The following is a 20,414-nucleotide window of genomic DNA, read 5'->3' as shown; positions in this document are numbered from 1 at the left end:
GTTCATAACCCCGTCCACCTATAAGATGTGGGGGGTTTCTGTCTGACTAAGAAGAGATACAAAGAACTCTGATTATAAAACGTCTTCTCTTTTTAGTCCTAGATATGGCTAGGGTTAGGGTTACTGCTGAATGTAGTAACTCTAACCCTGACCCTAGGCCTAACAGTAATACCCACACTGTAATGTAAAGTATTACCTCATTCTCAATGATCAGTCAATACATACAGTATTCATTTAAACTACAGAATATTGTATCAATATCAAAACCCCCCCTGCCCGGTCACTACTGCCTGTGGACACAGTTACTGTAGGAGCTGTATTGAGGACTGCTGGGATCAGGATGTTCTGAAAGGGGTCTATAGCTGTCCTCAGTGCAGAGAGACCTTCACTCCAAGGCCTAATCTGAGGAAAAATAACATGTTGGCTGAGTTGGTGGAGAAACTGAAGAAGACAGGACTCCAGGCTGCTCCCCCTCCTGCTCTGTGCTATGCTGGACCTGGAGATGTGGCGTGTGATTTCTGCACTGGGACCAGAAAGCAGAAAGCCCTCATGTCCTGTCTGGTGTGTCTGGCCTCTTACTGTGAGACTCACCTCCAATCTCACTATGAATCTCCTGCTTTGAGATGCTGGTCAAGCTGGTCAAAGCCACCGCACAACTACAGGAGAAGATCTGCTCTCATCATGACAAACTGCTGGAGGTTTACTGTCGTACCGATCAGCAGTGTATCTGTCTGCTGTGTACAATGGATGAACATAAAGGCCATGATACAGTGTCAGCTGCAGCAGAGAGGACTGAGAAACAGGTAAGACCAGAACTACTTGTTGGTGACTGTCTGATAAACAAATAATTAAAGATACAGTAGGAACTAAGGCTGTTTGAATATGAGATCATTCAAATGAAATCGATCCACGGCAGAACAAATATGAACACAAACCTTGATTATATAGAAATGTTAACCCAGATTCTCCAAATGAATCACAATTTTCTAAAGTCAAACACCATTATCATTCGTTATCAAACACCCAATCAGCTCCCCTGTTTTGTGCACTGTTAAAACTATAATCATTCACATAATAATATAATTTCACACAAACACTTCCTCAACATATTAATCCCTATCTTCTATGGGCCCTATGTCCCATTACTATACTATTGATCTACTGGACAAATAAAGCTTGATAGCTCAATGACGAGTGATTCTCCACAGAGGCAGCTGGGGATGAGTCATCAGAAGGTCCAGCAGAGATTCCAGGAGAGAGAGAAGGAGCTGAAGGAGCTCCAACAGGCTATGGAGTCTCTCAAGGTGAGTATTGTTGACCAGAGGAGACACACCATTTCACATCTCTCCTCCAGTCAGAGAGAGAGAGAGGGGCCCCTATCCAATCCCACTGACCCCACTGTTGGGAACAGGCTGTCTGGACCCCTTTCAGAGAATATACTGCTTAATGTAACCGGCGGGATATGAACCCGGGTCTACTGAGGGAGAAAACAACATCTTGACCATTTCACCAAGAGGACATTCCCTATTGGGCTGAGGGACGACACTGATTTTGAAGTCGAAGGCGGGGCTACCTCATCACATAACCATGAGAAATCATGACTGACTCATGTCCCCTTTACATTAACATGGAGCTCTCTCTCTCTCTCAATTCAAATCAATTCAAAGGGATTTATTGGCATGGGAAACATATGTTTACATTGCCAAAGCAAGTGAAATAGATAATAAACAAAAGTGAAATAAACAATCAGAAATGAACAGTAAACATTACACTCACAAAAGTTTCAAAGGAATAAAAACTTTCAAATGTTATAAGTCAAGTGCAAACAGAGTGAGCCATTCGCCAGACTGAGTTCAGGAGGTGAAATGGAAATGAATGAGGGAAAGATAAGTGAGGTAGAAGGTGTGGTGAAGAGCTCAGAACCAGAGCCTGGCATCAATGGACATGATAAAGAAGAATCTGGTGCAGTAGGAGATACATTGTAGGAGAACGTGGATCCATACCTTTTGGCAGATCCATTTGTAGTTGCAGGGTGGGTGGGAAAGGAGTTGGGTGCAGTTGAATCAGTGAAGGTAACCTGTAGTGATATTTGTTTGTGTTTCGTTTGGTGCAACACAGACCTGGTGGTGAGCGTGGTGAAACAGAGGAGTCACTGTCAGTCCTTTTGAGTTTTGAGTCTTTACCCAACAGTCTTGGTAGGATATATCAGTTATCCTGTTAGAGCTTTTGTGCCGAATCCACTTCGCTGATTCAGGTGCAACGTTTATGGTCATGTTGCAGCAGTTTGTAGGAGGGAGATTCCAAGATGTGGGAAGTGTGCAGGAGGGCATGGGATAGAGGATTGTGTAGTTTCGGTCGATAAAGTTGTGTGTGTCAACTGTTGGGATGCCCATGTTGCTGGGGATCTGAAGTGTCCGGTGCGAGAGAGGCAGGTTGAGGTGGCTAGAGTCAGAGTAGTGCAGAAGGTGTCGTATGCTGAGGCAGTGAAGAAAGTAGAGGAGAATGGGTCAAGGGTGAGAGATCCTGAGAGGATCCCTGTGAGTAGTAGATCTGTGCCAGCACAGAGGGATAGATCAACGAGTGATATATGCTTCAGTAAAGTTAGCTTCTTGCCGTTCATAGCAATGGTTATCAACTGTACAGCAGAAATTGAATGAAATTGAATGTAAATCACAGAAAATAGATGTTGTGGTGGCAGCTGCAGAGAACTATTTGGGCATACAAGATTAGACTTCAGAAGAGTTACAGGGTGTGTTGAGTTGTGGTTTCCTGTCCTCCCAGGCCGTTGGCATGGTGCAGGAGCAGATAGGGTCAAAGTAGTGGAATTGGGTAGTGGGTATTTAATGAGTGTAGGGTTAGTTGGAAGGGTGTTTTTTTTATTATTATTATAATTTCCCCTTTTCCCATTTTGTGTCACAAAGTATAATGGATTTATATTATAGTCCAGTTGGGGGCGGTAATGCAACATATTGGATGCCAACCGCCGTTAAACATCAAAGAAGAAGAACCGTTGCATTATGTCTATGTACAGTATTGTAACGATGTTCATGTCTCTCTCATTCATTAACTTTCATGGTAGTTGGTTGTGTGGGTCTCTGGTTATGAATAGGGTGCTGACAGACAATTGTTGATGGATATTTATAGAGCTCTGATCAGGACGACAATTGATTACTGGTGTACAGTTTATGGAACAGAGGTAAAGACTTGGCTTCAGAAGCTGCACAGAATCCAGTATAAAGCTTTAAGGATATGTATTGGTGCATTTAAATCAACATCTGTATGTGCCTTACTGGTGGAGGCAGGAGAGATGCCTTTGGATATACAGCGTAAAAAAATGGTCATTATCTTATTGGGTTAGGTTGAAAGGCTGTGAGGTTGAGCATCCCACTGCTACTGTTCTAGATGACTGTTGGGAATATACTAGTAGACAAGGCAGTGGTTTTGGTTGGACAGTTGGAAAGCTTGCTGATGAGAGTGGTTTGAGGGAGTTGGAGGTTGGCCCTTCTGTGGTGATAGGGGATGTTCCTCCATGGTTACTCCCAGACCCTGTTGTTGATCTAACCTTGGTAGAGAAAATGAAAGATTGGTCAGAAGTCAGTGATATAGTGAAACTGGTTGACGATTACATTGGTAGAAGTTTTTATGCTTTTCTACCACTTTTCACAGATGGATCCAAGGACCCAGATAGTGGGCTCACAGGAGCAGGCGTTTACGTTCCTGAATTTGATGTGCAGATATGTAGAAGACTAACAGATGAACTGTCAGTATACTCAGTTGAACTGTTGGTGATAATAGTTGCCCTCCAGTGGGTGGAGGACGTACAACCTGTTAGAATTATAGTATGGTCAGATTCTCTGTCTGTATTGAATAGTTTATCATCTGGTAAATCTAATAGGAGTGACCTGCTATTGGAGGTATTAATGTTATTATGGAGAATTGAGAGAATGGGTTTAGTAGTGAGATTCTGCTGGGTCCCAGCACATTCGGGTGTGGAAGGGAATGAAATTGTAGACCAGTTAGCTAAAAGAGCTTTGAAACGAGATATAATTTATATTAATGTTCCACTGGGTAGAGGTGAGGCCAAATGTAAGATCAGAGCCATTTTGAAAGATGTGTGGCAGAAGAGATGGTACTCTGAGCACAAGGGCCGGCATTTATATGAATAGTTTACAGTTTTACAGAAAGGTCGATGGACCAAGATTCAAAGGTCAGATTAGGAAGGAAGAGGTGGTGTTTACTCGATTGCGCTTAGGACATTGTACATTGAACTCGTCATTACATCTGGTTGGCAAGCAAGGGAATGGTTTGTGTCTGGAAGGTACGGTCGATGAAACGGTGGAGCATGTGTTGTTATATTGTTGTAAGTATGTTGAAGAGAGGGAAAGATGTGTAGGGTCATTGAGGTTGGACGGGGTTGGGGGGGTTTGGAAGGGATTTTGGGGATGGGGGAGGGTCTATTAGAAGTTAGTAGGGCTCTTCTTTATTTTCTCAGAAGTACTGAGTTAGGTAGGAGGATTTAGAAATGTTGGAAACCGTGATTGACCACACACTCCAGCACAGTAGGTGGCGGCATGCATCTTTAACGTTGGTTTGTGGACCGCCATTATATCATAGAAGAAGAAGTTGGTTGTGTGAGAGTTTTGTGGTTCGTGAGGAGGGCTACTATTCTTTTTTCTTTTGGTTCTTGTGTATTTTCTGAATTTATTTTCTGATGGTGGAGGGTTTGTTTATTGGTTTCCACTGTTTATCGTTTAGAGTTGAGGGGGGAGTAGGGGTAGTTTGATAGGGCGGCGTGATGGCCTCAACCGAGTGTAGAAGAAACGCTGTCGCTTCGGGTGCGTTCCGGAGAAAGGTGTGGAGGAAGTTTTGCTCATGGTCGGCGAACAGGTTGGAGCAGAACATCTGCACTCTGCATCCAGAATTAACAAGGCGGTGGTTGTGTTAATGAAAAAGGTTTGTCTTGTTGTGAGTGGGATTTTTGTGAGGGGTGTGTTGGTGCAGATGTCGCCTCTTTCGATAAGAGTTGTGGTGGCTAATCTGCCTCCGTTTATTGCTTACGAACAGACCGCAAGTAGTTGGTTAGTTTTGGTAAATTTGCAAGTGGTTTTCGTGTGCTCTCGGCTGGGTGCCAAGCAGAATCCGTTAAACATGTCTGTTTTCATAGACAAGTGTTTGTTTCTTAACAAACTTCAAGGTTACACAGGGGAGGGGTGGAACACAGGGTTTGCTAGCACAGATAGTTTTCTGTGTTTCTAGTGTGGGGATCATCAGTTATAGGCTACAAGCAGCAATATGATTGATAGGTAGGACAGGTATTGAACCCAAATAATCCCTACTCAGATGCGCTAACCTCAACCCTAGTAAACATGCATTATAAAAACCTTCTATATAAAATTATCTCATATTGGGAGTAAATAGCCTCTGAATAGAAAAGAAAAAACACTGCATCTTCCAGCCCACCAATAAATTACATAATGCAACCGTCGCGATTAGCATATTTACCTCAACATGCCCCTCGCTTGCGTGAGAAGGCAGAGTGCTCGATGCTGGTTGATGAATTTGACAATTAATGTACTAGGAAAATACGTTTTTGTCGACCAGAGGTGACTGAATTAATGTTCAGGCGTATTGATAATCACTATAGTAATGAAGTATAATTTCAAAACATGACCATAAAAACAGGTAATAATAAACATGAATCATCATTATATTACTTCACAGTAATGTGTTAAATGCTTTTTCAGTCCTTCCTCTTGCGTTAGCAGTGTGGAAAGGGACAGTAAAAAGCTCAGGCAGGAGGAGTTTTCCTGTGAGGTGGAGTGGTGGTGTATCCAGGGAGAGAACTAAACTAATCTTCTGAAATGTCATTCATGGTCTTATGCTGCCATCTATTGGAATTATTAATCAACTGCAGTAGTACTGAATAGTGTTTTTCCTTACTAATCCGTACTAAAATAGTGATTACTCAAAATTGCAAAAAAATGGCAGGGGTACCAGGAGGGAGGAGAGTACATTTTTTACATTTTAGTCATTTAGCAGATGCTTTTATCCAGAGCGACTTACAGTTAGTGAGTGCATACATTTTCATACTGTCCCCCCATGGGAAACGAACCCACAACCCTGGTTTTGCTAGCGCCATGCTCTACCAACTGAGCTACGCGGTAGTAGTGCATGGCCAAGTGGTGGTGCGCAGGCCTTTGAGAAAGCGGTGGTGGGGAGGGTTGCAGCTGGGCTACATGAGCTGAGGCAGGTTTCTGTAGTAACAGAGACTCCGGTGGGCAAAGGCTTGGTGGGCTCATCCCAGGAAATATTACCTGTCATTGGGGAAGAGGCTCTGATCAGGGGGGAAGTGCAGGGGGGCAGAGACTGGGGAGGAGGAGGACGGTACCGTGCCAATGGAGGAGGAGGAAGAGGGGGGAGGTGAGTCTGCGGGAGCGGATGTCAAGGCGTCTCGTTTTCAGACGGCTCATTGGATCCAGTGCTGACAGCCAGTCAGGCTGAGGGCCCAGTATATACGGTGAGAGAACTTTCTAGGTTCCTGATGGAGACTAAAGGGGAAAAATAAGGTTCTGCTGGAGTCTTATTTGATTGATCCTGGAAGGTTTGTAAGGTCAGTACAACACGTGATGAAGAATGAGGGTTTAGTGTCCTCTCACCCAGGAAGTGGTATAGGCTGAGAAAATGGGTCATGGGTTCTTAAGGGCATGTCTTCAGAATCTGCTTAAATTGATGTTTTTTTCTGGCATGGCGGCTTTATGAGCTTCTCTACTGGTTTCTGATTGTGGTGATTTCCCTCCCACCTCTTATGGAGATTTCACGGTTAGACTTCCTTAACATGAATGGCGGCAAAGACTGGGGGAATATGTAAACCAAAAACATTTAAATGCCATGGCAGAAATCTTAGTGCAGGGGTAGCAAAAGAGGTATGTAAGGGTAGGTTGTTAGTGTTTAGAGCCCAAATAATGACCTTGTCTTTGCTTTCATAAATGTGTCTGCACCTGGTCCTCTGTAGCTCAGCTGGTAGAGCACGGCACTTGTAACGCCAGGGTAGTGGGTTCGATCCCCGGGACCACCCATACACAAAAAAAAAAAATATATATATATGCACGCATGACTGTAAGTCGCTTTGGATAAAAGCGTCTGCAAAATGGCACATTATATTATATTATAGTACAGGGCTCAGTTCTCTGTTTCACCAGAGGGGTTGGAAAAACAGAGTGGGGAAACCAAGAAAATCCCTTGTTTTACGTTTGCCTGATGGGCGGGTAACTTCTGTTGTGGGGAGATGAGGGAGCCTGATGGGTGGGTAACTTCTGTTGTGGGGAGATGAGGGAGCCTGATCCTGGGTGGGTAACTTCTGTTGTGAGGAGATGAGGCTGTGGAGTTGTACTCTGATTTATAGAAGGCAGAACTCTGTGGTCCTCTGTAGCTCAATTGGTAGAGCATGGCGCTTGTAATGCCAGGGTAGTGGGTTCGATCCCCGGGACCACCCATATGTAAAAATGTATGCACATGACTGTAAGTCGCTTTGGATAAAAGCGTCTGCTAAATGGCATATTATTATTATTATCCTGGGTTTTCTCAGGTTCTGCTCACAGACCTTTCCAAACTCTCTCTGTCACAGATAAATCAAATAGACATTTCCCTGGCCTTTCACAAACTCTCAGCTGCTGTCTCTCAGACGGTCTGCCTGTGGATTTTAATAAAAAGTTCTGGGGAATTATTTTACAGGACGTGTGTTGTGTGAGTGCGTCGGGGTGGGGGAGCTGTCGCTAAGCTGTAGACGGGAGGCTTTGACTCTCCTGCCCAATAAAGGGGATTTGAGTATGATTACTGTAATGTTATTGGTTGCCTCATTAGAATATCATACTGTAATGTTAGTGGTTGCCTCATTAGAATATCATAATGTAATGTTAGTGGTTGCCTCATTAGAATATCATACTGTATTGTTAGTGGTTGCCTCATTAGAATATTAGAATATCATACTGTAATGTTAGTGGTTGCCTCATTAAAATATCATAATGTAATGTTAGTGGTTGCCTCGTTAGAATATTAAAAAATCATACTGTAATGTTAGTGGTTGCCGCATTAGAATATCATACTGTAATGTTAGTGGTTGCCTCATTAGAATATCATACTGTAATGTTATTGGTTGCCTCATTAGAATATCATACTGTAATGTTAGTGGTTGCCTCATTAGAATATCATACTGTAATGTTACAGTGAGGGAAAAAAGTATTTGATCCCCTGCTGATTTTGTACGTTTGCAAACTGACAAAGAAATAATCAGTCTATAATTTTAATGGTAGGTTTATTTGAACAGTGAGAGACAGAATAACCAAAAAAATTTCCAGAAAACCGCATTTCAAAAATGTTATACATTGATTTGCGTTTTAATGAGGGAAATAAGTATTTGACCCCTCTGCAAAACATGACTTAGTACTTGGTGGCAAAACCCTTGTTGGCAATCACAGAGGTCAGACGTTTCTTGTAGTTGGCCTCCAGGTTTGCACACATCTCAGGAGGGATTTTGTCCCACTCCTCTTTACAGATCTTCTCCAAGTCATTAAGGTTTCGAGGCTGACGTTTGGCAACTCGAACCTTCAGCTCCCTCCACAGATTTTCTATGGGATTAAGGTCTGGAGACTGGCTAGGCCACTCCAGGACCTTAATGTGGTTCTTCTTGAGCCACTCCTTTATTGCCTTGACCGTGTGTTTTGGGTCATTGTCATGCTGGAATACCCATCCACGACCCATTTTCAATGCCCTGGTTGAGGGAAGGAGGTTCTCACCCAAGATTTGACGGTACATGGCCCTGTCCATCGTCCCTTTGATGCGGTGAAGTTGTCCTGTCCCCTTAGCAGAAAAACACCCCCAAAGCATAATGTTTCCACCTCCATGTTTGACGGTGGGGATGGTGTTCTTGGGGTCATAGGCAGCATTCCTCCTCCAAACACGGCGAGTTGAGTTGATGCCAAAGAGCTCCATTTTGGTCTCATATGACCACAACACTTTCACCTAGTTCTCCTCTGAATCATTCAGATGTTCATTGGCAAACTTCAGACGGGCATGTATATGTGCTTTCTTGAGCAGGGGGACCTTGCAGGCGCTGCAGGATTTCAATCCTTCACGGCGTAGTGTGTTACCAATAGTTTTCTTGGTGACTATGGTCCCAGCTGCCTTGAGATCATTGACAAGATCCTCCCGTGTAGTTCTGGGCTGATTCCTCACCGTTCTCATGATCATTGCAACTCCACGAGGTGAGATCTTGCATGGAGCCCCAGGCCGAGGGAGATTGACAGTTATTTTGTGTTTCTTCCATTTGCGAATATTCGCACCAACTGTTGTCACCTTCTCACCAAGCTGCTTGGCGATGGTCTTGTAGCCCATTCCAGCCTTGTGTAGGTCTACAATCTTGTCCCTGACATCCTTGGAGAGCTCTTTGGTCTTGGCCATGGTGGAGAGTTTGGAATCTGATTGATTGTTTGCTTCTGTGGACAGGTGTCTTTTATACAGGTAAAAAGCTGAGATTAGGAGCACTCCTTTTAAGGGTGTGCTCCTAATCTCAGCTCGTTACCTGTATAAAAGACACCTGGGAGCCAGAAATCCTTCTGATTTGAGAGGGGATCAAATACTTTTTTCCCTCACTGTAGTGGTTGCGTCCCCCCTTTTTCTTCTGTTGTGTTTTCCCTCTGTGTTCCTTATTGAATATCAATTAACAATTCATCCCCCCAAAAAATCCTATCACGGTTTTGTTTTAATCACTTTGGTACTATTTTCACAAGCAGGTGGTACATTTTCACAACTCTTAGTATAAAACTCCAAGCTGGTCACGCTTGTAAGGCAGCCAGTCTTAAATTCAAAACCTGTCATTGTGCATTCATTTGGATTGGAAACATCTCTCACCCACAACCATTGATTCAAAATATAAATACATGTAATGAGAGCATTGGTTTAATCACCAAAACAACTTAAAACTACTCAATTGAAAATATATCATTAACTACCAATAGAAATCACTGCAAGATAAGTGTTTCAAATAACCCTTAGAAGTGCTGAAAGTAATATGCTACAGTACTGTAAATTACACTTCACATTAGGCAATACACTTACATTACCCAACAAAATTGACAGAATCTATCATTTCCATGATATCTGTCCAATGTGTAATCAAAGGTGTGATCAATGATGACATCCTCTACAATCATTCATGGGGATTTATTTTTATTTTTCTGATGTAATTGCAACATACAGTACTGTCTGTAATTAGATGTGAGACATTAAATGAAACATTAAATGAATGAAAATAAAATAATGTTTAGCACGCATTAATTAGCATCAAGCCTATCTTGAGCATTTGGCCATAAATTCTCATCCACATCAGTAAATGTCCTCATTGTTCATGCACCGCTGTAGAAACCTTTCGGCATGTTGAATCAAAGCTTGACATTGGTCTGCATTGATGTCATCACATGCCTCATCCATGGCCAGAAGGAGGGTGGCACGCTCATGGGGATGGCGATCGTACACCTTCCACCTCCATGATGAAAAAAATAATTTAATAAGGTTGAGGAAGGAGAGTACCGGGGCTGGTATAGGGTCACGAATCAGGGAGCGACCTGAAACCATGCCTGGACCACCTCTGAATGGTGGAACCTGACATTGTCCCACACAATGACATACAGTGGGGAGAACAAGTATTTGATACACTGCCGATTTTGCAGGTTTTCCTACTTAGAAAGCATGTAGAGGTCTGTAATTATTATCATAGGTGCACTTCAACTGTGAGAGACTGAATCTAAAACATAAATCCAGAAAATCACATTGTATGATTTTTAAGTAATTAATTTGCATTTTATTGCATGACATACAGTGGGGGGAAAAAGTATTTAGTCAGCCACCAATTGTGCAAGATCTCCCACTTAAAAAGATGAGAGAGGACTGTAATGTTCATCATAGGTACACGTCAACTATGACAGACAAAATGAGAAAAAAAATTCCAGAAAATCACATTGTAGGATTTTTAATGAATTTATTTGCAAATTATGGTAGAAAATAAGTATTTGGTCAATAACAAAAGTTTCTCAATACTTTGTTATATACCCTTTGTTGGCAATGACACAGGTCAAACATTTTCTGTAAGTCTTCACAAGGTTTTCACACACTGTTGCTGGTATTTTGGCCCATTCCTCCATGCAGATCTCCTCTAGAGCAGTGATGTTTTGGGGCTGTTGCTGGGCAACACAGACTTTCAACTCCCTCCAAAGATTTTCTATGGGGTTGAGATCTGGAGACTGGCTAGGCCACTCCAGGACCTTGAAATGCTTCTTACGAAGCCACTCCTTCGTTGCCCGGGCGGTGTGTTTGGGATTATTGTCATGCTGAAAGACCCTGCCACGTTTCATCTTCAATGCCCTTGCTGATGGAAGGAGGTTTTCACTCAAAATCTCACGATACATGGCCCCATTCATTCTTTCCTTTACACGGATCAGTCGTGCTGGTCCCTTTGCAGAAAAACAGCCCCAAAGCATGATGTTTCCACCCCCATGCTTCACAGTAGGTATGGTGTTCTTTGGATGCAACTCAGCATTCTTTGTCCTCCAAACACGACGAGTTTCATCTGACCATATTACATTCTCCCAATCCTCTTCTGGATCATCCAAATGCACTCTAGCAAACTTCAGAAGGGCCTGGATATGTACCTGCTTAAGCAGGGGGACACGTCTGGCACTGCAGGATTTGAGTCCCTGGCGGCGTAGTGTGTTACTGATGGTAGGCTTTGTTACTTTGGTCCCAGCTCTCTGCAGGTCATTCACTAGGTCCCCCCGTGTGGTTCTGGGATTTTTGCTCACCGTTCTTGTGATCATTTTGACCCCACGGGTGAGATCTTGCATGGAGCCCCAGATCGAGGGAGATTATCAGTGGTCTTGTATGTCTTCCATTTCCTAATAATTGCTCCCACAGTTGATTTCTTCAAACCAAGCTGCTTACCTATTGCAGATTCAGTCTTCCCAGCCTGGTGCAGGTCTACAATTTTGTTTCTGGTGTCGTTTGACAGCTCTTTGGTCTTGGCCATAGTGGAGTTTGGAGTGTGACTGTTTGAGGTTGTGGACAGGTGTCTTTTATACTGATAACAAGTTCAAACAGGTGCCATTAATACAGGTAACGAGTGGAGGACAGAGGAGCCTCTTAAAGAAGAAGTTACAGGTCTGTGAGAAACAGAAATCTTGCTTGTTTGTAGGTGACCAAATACTTATTTTCCACCATAATTTGCAAATAAATTCATTAAAAATCCTACAATATGATTTTCTGGATTTCTTTTTCTCATTTTGTCTGTCATAGTTGACGTGTACCTATGATGAAAAGTACAGGCCTCTCTCATCTTTTTAAGTGGGAGAACTTGCACAATTGGTGGCTGACTAAATACTTTTTTCCCCCACTGTAAGTATTTGATCACCTACCAACCAGTAACAATTCCGGCTCTCACAGACCTGTTAGTTTTTCTTTAACAAGCCCTCCTGTTCTCCACTCATTACCTGTATTAACTGCACCTGTTTGAACTCGTTACCTGTATAAAAGACACCTGTCCACACACTCAATCAAACAGACTCCAACCTCTCCACAATGGCCAAGATCAGAGAGCTGTGTAAGGACATCAGGGATAAAATTGTAGACCTGCACAAGGCTGGGATGGGCTACAGGACAATAGGCAAGCAGCCTGGTGAGAAGGCAACAACTGTTGGCGCAATTATTAGAAAATGGAAGAAGTTCAAGATGACGGTCAATCACCCTCGGTCTGGGGCTCCTTGCAAGATCTCACCTCGTGGGGCATCAATGATCATGAGGAAGGTGAGGGATCAGCCCAGAACTACACGGCAGGACCTGGTCAATGACCTGAAGAGAGCTGGGACCACAGTCTCAAAGAAAACCATTAGTAACACACTACGCCGTCATGGATTAAAATCCTGCAGCGCACGCAAGGTCCCCCTGCTCAAGCCAACGCATGTCCAGGCCTGTCTGAAGTTTGCCAATGACCATCTGGATGATCCAGAGGAGGAATGGGAGAAGGTCATGTGGTCTGAAGAGACAAAAAAAGAGCTTTTTGGTCTAAACTCCACTCGCCGTGTTTGGAGGAAGAAGAAGGATGAGTACAACCCCAAGAACACCATCCCAACCGTGAAGCATGGAGGTGGAAACATCATTCTTTGGGGATGCTTTTCTGCAAAGGGGACAGGACGACTGCACCGTATTGAGGGGAGGATGGATGGGGCCATGTATCGCGAGATCTTGGCCAACAACCTCCTTCCCTCAGTAAGAGCATTGAAGATGGGTTGTGGCTGGGTCTTCCAGCATGACAACGACCCGAAACACACAGCCAGGGCAACTAAGGAGTGGCTCCGTAAGAAGCATCTCAAGGTCCTGGAGTGGCCTAGCCAGTCTCCAGACCTGAACCCAATAGAAAATCTTTGGAGGTAGCTGAAAGTCCGTATTGCCCAGCGACAGCCCCGAAACCTGAAGGATCTGGAGAAGGTCTGTATGGAGGAGTGTGCCAAAATCCCTGCTGCAGTGTGTGCAAACCTGGTCAAGACCTACAGGAAACGTATGATCTCTGTAAATGCAAACAAAGGTTTCTGTACCAAATATTAAGTTCTGCTTTTCTGGTGTATCAAATACTTATGTCATGCAATAAAATGCAAATTCATTACTTAAAAATCATACAATGTGCTTTTCTGGATTTTTGTTTTAGATTCCGTCTCTCACAGTTGAAGTGTACCTATGATAAAAATGACAGACCTCTACATGCTTTGTAAGTAGGAAAACCTGCAAAATCGGCAGTCTATCAAATACTTGTTCTCCCCACTGTAGGTGACCCCTTCACCTTGACAGGCCTGCTCAATTTCATTGAGAAACACAATGAGGTGTGCAGCGTGGTAGGATGCAAGTAATGGTCTACGTCCTACCACACCATCTTCAGAGATAGCTGCTGCTCTTGGAAATGTTTCCCCCACGTTGTCCAGGCACTTGGACGGACACCCGTTGGCAGATGAGGTTCTGCCCACGGCGCCAAGTTTTGGCCAGGTTGAAGCCCGCTTCATCAACAAAGATATACTAGTGATGGTTCACAGCAGCATCAAGCACCATCACCCTCTAAAAATATATTTTGGTTAGTTATTTTTACAGTATAGTTCCAATATGATATTGTGAAGTAGCATGTGCATTAATAGCAACAGTAATACAGTATATAGTGCTGTACCTGAACATACTCGGCCCACAGTTGTTTCTCTCAGAAGGCTCCAGGTCAATGTGTTTCATAGATACCTGGTGCCTCTTCAAAAGGCAGGTGATTGTTGGTAGGCTGATGGATGCCACATTGGCAAAGGTGTCATCATTCTCCTCAATGGCCTGCTTTATTTCAGACAGACGTATGTCATTCCTGGCCCTCACCATTTCCACCACTGCCCACTCCTGCTGGTCGGTCAGCACACGACCACCACCATGGGGTCTTCTGTCAATTCTGAGGGTAGAACAGAGTATACTGTCAATAGATCATACTGTAAGAATACTGGAAGAGTTGTGAAACTTTACCACACACTTGTGAAATAGTACCAAGACAACACTGGGGAACAGGTTGTCTGGAATCCAGTAACAGTGGAAATTGACCCCCTCCTCTCTCTTTGTGAGTTATCAGTGCTCTGTACAGGCAGAAGTTAGTAAGTATGAGACAATCTTTACTGAACTGATCGGGTCCATTGAGAGAATACTCACTGAGGTGAAAAGGTTGACTAGAGGCCAGGAGAAGACTGCAGTGAGACGGGCTGAAGGACATCTGGAGCAACTGGAGCAGGAGATAGCTGAGCTGAGGAAGAGAAGCACTGAGCTGGAGCAGCTCTCACACACAGAGGATCACATCCATTTCCTCCAGGTAACTAAACTGCCTTGTTACATGTGATATGAAGTTGCATTTTGCATTTTAAATAGTGACAGAATTCCAAATTCTCCTGAGCTGAAGACCAAAGAAGAGTTGTCCCTCTGTAAGTGATATTCAAACACCCTCTCAAAGACAACATACATGTTCTTTCTTTTACTTATTGGGTTTTGTTGTTCATCAGTCAGACGTCCTCCAGCTGACATTGGATCTGAATACAGCTTATCCAGAACTCAGCCTGCCTGATGTAAACTGGAAGGTGACAGCCACTGATAAAGCTCAGCCCTATCCTGACTACTGGAGACAGGTGCTGTGTAGAGAGGGCCTGTCTGGAGTCTGCTACTGGGAGGTAGAGTGGGATAAAAAAAAAATCATTAGACATAGCACATTCTTTGTAGCCTGGTCCCAGATCTGTTAGTGCTCTTGCTAAACAGATGGCCTGATAGCACATACAGACTGACACTCAGGCTTCAGACTTTTACTGTCTACCTGATCACCTCTTGGCTGTTGCAATCCTCTGTAAATGTGTCACTATTTCTCTTGATGTAAACTGTAGTACTGGCAAACCAGTCAAATCAGAAACTGGGATAATTGTTGATCCATTTATGTTCAGATGAGAATATCTTTAAATCACCCATGTACATGTATGAATACAAACAATTCAGTTTTCTGAATCAATTACTGAATCAATGTGATCTTTAAAAATAAAACTCATCATCATGACATTGGAATTGCTCTATTATTGAATTGATTGACCCAATGAATCAGCTATTTCCAGTCATCTATGTACCAGTATATACATTTAGACAAATATATGACACATAATAGACTTACACATTACATTGGAGCAGGAAGGAACACAAAGGTTGAAGTCTATGACCATCTAAACTGTCTAAAACTGACTGTCAATGAAAAGAATACACAGTACATACATAAATAAACCAAGTGGAAGTCCAGCGCTACAGGGGACAAAGGTAGTGTAGAGGTCACAACACTGTTTCTATGGAGACTGTTGTGGAGGAGCGTTCCATGGTGTCATAGAATCACAGGCAGGTCTTGTACTGCAGGAGTTTCTCTGCCAGAAGGCTGCTTCCTACTCCTCTACACTGCACCACACTCAGGTCTAGGTACCTGGGACACAGGGGAGGAGAGACTGCTAGGGTGGATCTGTCTCAATACTGTCACATGTCTCAATACTGTCACCTGTCTCAATATTGTCATCTGTCTCATCTGCACAGACTATATTGAAACGTTGTTCAGGTCACCTCAAGGGGTCAAGGAAAATCTCAAATTTGTTTGACTGAAAATCTTGAAGTCCAAGACTGAAAGAACTCTAATGGCTTCCTCTCCTCCTCATGTCCTCTGTCTCATCTACAGTGACTATATTGATACATGAGAGGTTCTCATACTGTACCTGGAAGATATCCACCAGAACACCAGAGTGTTTATGGTCATCAACATGGCTAAGAAGAAGAAGAAATGCTCCAGATTCCCTTCATGCAGTGTGTTTGGGTACAAGTTACCTGTAGTTGGACTGGAGAACAGTGCTATCAGTGGCCATAGGACTGAATCCCCATAATGCAGACAGACCCCCATCAACCATTCCAACATGAATGTATGTTCCTCTTCAGTTTCTATGGTTACGATGATGCATCTGTAAGTGAAGCCTTTACCTCCAGAGAGTAGGTAGACCAGCTGGATGATGAGGGCTCCCAGGAAACAGCTCCCTCTGTAGGACAGGGGGAGGAAGTGCAGGGAGTTGCCTCTGATATGACTGGGTGTCAGGTGGAAGGAGATCACAGAGCCTGGAACAGAGAAGAGAGGAAGGCTGGGAAGAGAAAGAAGCATTCATTTGGTTCAAACGTCTCTTGTCTGTCTCTAATACACCAGTAGGGGGCATCCTAACCCTAGCTTCCAGAGTTCAGAATACTATCCTCCGTGTTGGCAGTTGGTTCCAAAACTCCACATTCTAACTTCATCCTAACTACATATGGTGTCCATTGACATTAGAAATCTCAAACCCAGTTTGTCTCTGTGTACGAACAATGTAGCAGCAATAGGTGTGTCAGAAATACGTGCTCAGCCAGCCCCAGTAGGATGTACTGGGGAGCCAGCTGGAAGCAGGCCATGGCGGACACCTGGAGCACCTTCCCTGACAGGGCCTGCTCCGTCAGAGGATAGCCCTTCCTGTGGACCTCAGACAGGCCCGCTACCAGGACAGACAGGGCCGCACACGCATGATCCAGCACTGAGAGAGGAGAGGAGGGGAGAGGGAGGGAAACAGAGAGAGAGAGGGAGAGAGAGAGACATTAACATTGACTGGCTCATTGATGTGGATGGTATTTGTGCATGTGTGTGTGTCTGTGTGTGTGTGTATGTGTGTGTGTGTCTGTGTGTGTGTGTCGTGTATGTGTCTGTGTCTGTGTGAGTCTGTGCGTGTGTGTGTCTCTGTCTGTGTGTCTGTGTGTGTGTGTGAGTCTGTTTGTCTGTTTGTCTGTCTGTCTGTCTGTCCGTGTGTGTGTCTGTGTGTGTCTGTGTGTGTCTGTGTCTGTGTGTGTCTGTGTGTGTGTGTCTGTGTGTGTGAGTGTGTGTGTCTGTCTGTCTCTGTGTGTGTGCCGTGTGTGTGCTTACTGATGACTCTGTCGGGGGAGAAGGGTGTTGTGATCTCCACATTAATCTAGGTAGCCATAACCAAATCAGTTAGTCACTGAGAGACGATATATCAACACAGAGATGGGCAAAATATACTGTACAACAAAAATGGATCTTGTTAAAAATACCAGATACTCTAAAGACTAATGTATCAAACTAAAATACAAAATACTTTTGCAGTTGTATGTAGATAAAATACAAATACATACAGGTAAATACATTTGCTAGTACACACCTTCACTACAACAACATTCTCAGTGAAGGAAGAAAACACCTTTTAACTTTCTATGACTGTGATATGAGATTGTTCATCTACCTTAGTTGAATGTACTGATGGTAAGTCTCTGGATATACTGTGATATGAGATTGTTCATCTACCTTAGTTGAATGCACTGATTGTAAGTCTCTCTGGATATGAGTCTCTGCTAAATGACTAAAATGACAATGTAATAATGAACAATTGCAAAGCACACTGGGTATTATTATTGGCCTTCTTTTGGGTGCAGAGCTCATTATTATAATACCCAGCATGCTTTTCAACTGTTCTTTTTTACGTGTTTATTTGGTTCATTTAGCAGACGCTCTTATCACTCCATAGTGCTATCAGACTTCTGATACCAATGCAGGGTGAAAGAGGGGCCACAAGATGTGAACCGCTATAAAAAATGGTATGGAAAGGTATTTTGTATTTTCAAAATACATTGGAGTGTAGTTCATCCCAGCATAATTCAAATGACTAAATACTCAGAAGTAATTAATATATGTATTTCAAATGCATGTAACATAAATACAAACTATCTCTGCCGACTACCAAAAAATCTGTCACACTTCCTTATCAAAGAAACCACACCCCCTCTACATACAGAGTACACATTTTTGTCATTTACTAGTCACTTTATCAAACCATAGTGCCATCAGACTTCTGATACCAATGCAGGATGAAAGGGGAACACAAAATGTCCAACCCCTATAAAGAATGGTATAGAAAAATATGTTGTATTTTACAACAACAAAATGTTTTTACAAATTACAGGTCTCAAAAGTATCTTGTTCCAAATACATAGGATTGTAGTTCAGGCCAGTGCAATACAAATGACAAAATAGTAAAAAGTCATTGAAATATGTATTTCAAATACGTATAACAGAGATACTGCCCATCTCTGTCTCCACATTATCTTCTGTAACATGTTGAAGGGAATGCCTGCTGTTGGAAGCGTACTCCACCCTAAAGCCACTCTCCAATTAGGGCCACATCCTAGTTAAGCAGTACACCTTGCTGCAGTCAACTCTCTATGCCCGTTTGGTGAGCCACCATGCGGCTGGTGGGTCTCCAACCCAGCCACTATCTCAAAGACTATGGACCTCTTGATGAACTCTTTTGATGTAGTTTTGATTGGTATGGTGGCCAAAGACATTTCAGTTATAGTTTTGACTTAAAGGGATACTTCAGGATGTTGTCAATGAAGCCCTATATTTACTTCCCCAGTCAGATGAACTTGTGGATAACATTTGTTTAACGTAGTTATTGTGTGAAGAAGATATAATGAAGAAAACATTCTGCCAGTAAAACTTTATTAGAACAGTTTGTCGCACAAGTTCCTCTTTCTGTTCCTCTGTCTAAACCAACTGTTCTAGGCGGAGTGCCAAAACAGCTTCTGGGTGAGGGGCAGCATCCTGTTGTTGATCCTCTGTCTAAACCAACTGTTCTAGGAGGAGTGTCAAAAGAGCTTCTTGACGAGGGGCAGCATCCTGTTGTTAAGATAGAAGTCACAGAAGCTCAGCATTAGGGTTGAAAACTGAGATGTGTCAGTTGTCAGAACCCTGTTCCGAGAACTGAAACAACACCCTGATCTCTTGAGTTTGTAAGTGATTACCCAGTCATTATGCTCTGAGGAGGGCTAGGTATTTTATTTTGCCTTTTCAATGCCTTTTCAAAGTGATTTGTGAAACATTTATTTTTAATAAACCTCCAGGACATTTTCCTGTTTAAACCGGTCATTTGCCTCCAGTGTCCTGGTCCTAAAAACCCCCTGCAGACAGAGTATTCTACTACCACGGATGGGTAGAAATTACTATATACAATTACAAAATACAGATACAAAATACCATCAAGATCAATGTATCAAAATACACTACTAAATACTTGTATTTTGTAATGTATTTAATTAAATGTAATGTATTCATTTTAAATACAAAAATACATTTGCAAGTAACCGGTCCGAACAGCAACAACATTCTCAGTAACGGTGACAAAACCTTTTTTCTTGCTATGACAGTGATACTGTATTTTGCTATCTACCTTAGTTAAGCAAGCCAGTCTGGATAATTTTAATTAGTGCCTTCATCTTAAGACAGCTAGGTGAGACAACAAAATATTACAATCATATCAAGTACATTTTCCCTCAACAAAGTATTTATCAACATTTTTACATATACATTTATATTTAGTTCATTTAACAGACGTTCTTATCACACCATAGTGCTATCAGACTTCTGATACCAATGCAGGGTGAAAGGGGGGCCACAACATGTGAACCGCTATGATAAATGGTGTAGAAAAGTATTTAGTATTTATTTGGAAAATAAAAAACACAAAATGCATTGGAGTGTAGTTCAGCCCAGTGTAATTCTAATGACAAATTATTCAGAAGTAATTATAATACGTATTTCAAATACATGTAACATAAATACTAACCATCTCTGCCTACTACCCAACACTCTGTCACGCTTCCTCATCAAATAAACCACATCCCCTCTACATACAGAGTTCACAGTCAAGTAGGAAGCCACTTCCTGTCCTCTGGTGTAGAGTTCCATGAAACAGAAAGTAATCTTT

At 42.8% G+C, this 20,414-nt stretch overlaps 1 pseudogene across 1 annotated transcript; it reads left to right on the top strand.

Annotated features, from left to right (window-relative positions):
- The first annotated feature begins 295 nt into the window (after positions 1-295).
- On the top strand, positions 296-10,182 carry LOC311148737 (tripartite motif-containing protein 29-like; annotated as a pseudogene). The gene is made up of 3 exons: positions 296-803; positions 1,209-1,304; positions 10,177-10,182. The product of its transcript is annotated as a tripartite motif-containing protein 29-like (transcript).
- The last annotated feature ends 10,232 nt before the right edge of the window (positions 10,183-20,414 follow it).

Source organism: Coregonus lavaretus (genome assembly GCF_964263955.1).
Source record: "Coregonus lavaretus genome assembly, chromosome: 21".
In the NCBI taxonomy this organism is placed as follows: domain Eukaryota; kingdom Metazoa; phylum Chordata; class Actinopteri; order Salmoniformes; family Salmonidae; genus Coregonus; species Coregonus lavaretus.
This window is presented reverse-complemented; position numbering and strand designations above follow the sequence as displayed.